This window comes from Perkinsus marinus (genome assembly GCF_000006405.1).
Source record: "Perkinsus marinus ATCC 50983 genomic scaffold scf_1104296945282, whole genome shotgun sequence".
NCBI lineage: Eukaryota > Perkinsozoa > Perkinsida > Perkinsidae > Perkinsus > Perkinsus marinus.
Genome location: NW_003211170.1, coordinates 1 through 876, shown reverse-complemented (window position 1 = coordinate 876; position 876 = coordinate 1). Strand labels below are relative to the sequence as shown.

General features: G+C 48.9%; 1 non-coding gene across 1 annotated transcript; it reads right to left on the bottom strand.

Moving 5' to 3' along the window:
- Positions 1 to 488: 488 nt before the first annotated feature.
- On the bottom strand, positions 489 to 561 carry Pmar_PMAR017419. Its single transcript has one exon. It is a non-coding gene; the product is annotated as a tRNA-Glu (tRNA).
- Between the last annotated feature and the right edge of the window lie 315 nt (positions 562 to 876).

Genomic DNA, 876 nt, shown 5'->3' with positions numbered 1-876 from the left:
AAAGCTATCGCTATGGCCGTTCAGAGTCAACTGGACACTCTGAGCATGGTCACTATCACCGACTTCACAGAAATCTCAGGCGCGGTCGATCCAGTCACAGTGCGCACAACAAGGGACCTCTGCCTCAACGGTCCTCTCAACCAGGGCATCACCATCATCATGATCCGCGAGGGATCGACAGGCCTGATATGGGCGTCCACGAACGATTGAATCGCCTGACGGTTCCCGGAGATGATCTGAAGTCGGTCAAGCTGAATGGGAGTCTGTTGCACGGGGTGAGCGCTTCGCGGCATTTGTCCTGAAGCCGACGTTAGCCGATTTGCCGTTTCTGAATGTCGGACCAACATTGTTGGTTACTGCGATTCTCGATTGCTCGTGTGTAGCAATTCAAAATTATAGAAGCTCTCGCCAAATGGTTCGGGACGGATTAGAAAGACATTTCAAATAATCAGAAAGTGCAGAGACTGAAAATCTTAAATCATAATAATTTCCGATACCGGGACTCGAACCCGGGTCGCCTGGGTGAAAGCCAGGTATCCTAACCAGCTAGACTATATCGGATGCTGTGTTAATGGTTCTGGTTGCAACCTTAACACAGTAAGGAAGGGTTATTTTGTCTTTCAGCTAGGAGGCAGTTTGCGACATTCATTGCAGACATGTGTCGACTACGCCAATCGAGTCGGAGCAGTGAGGGTGTATTTATTCCTCCTATAGTATTACTTCTACCGAAATAGATCCTTCCCTTCCATGAATCCGTGAAGATGTCACCACATCAAGGGCAGCAGGTGGTACAACAAGGACTAGCCTGCATAGGAGCCGTATCCAGAGTGGTACATGATGTTCAAGTGAGTGAACGGATCCACTCTTGTATTTGCG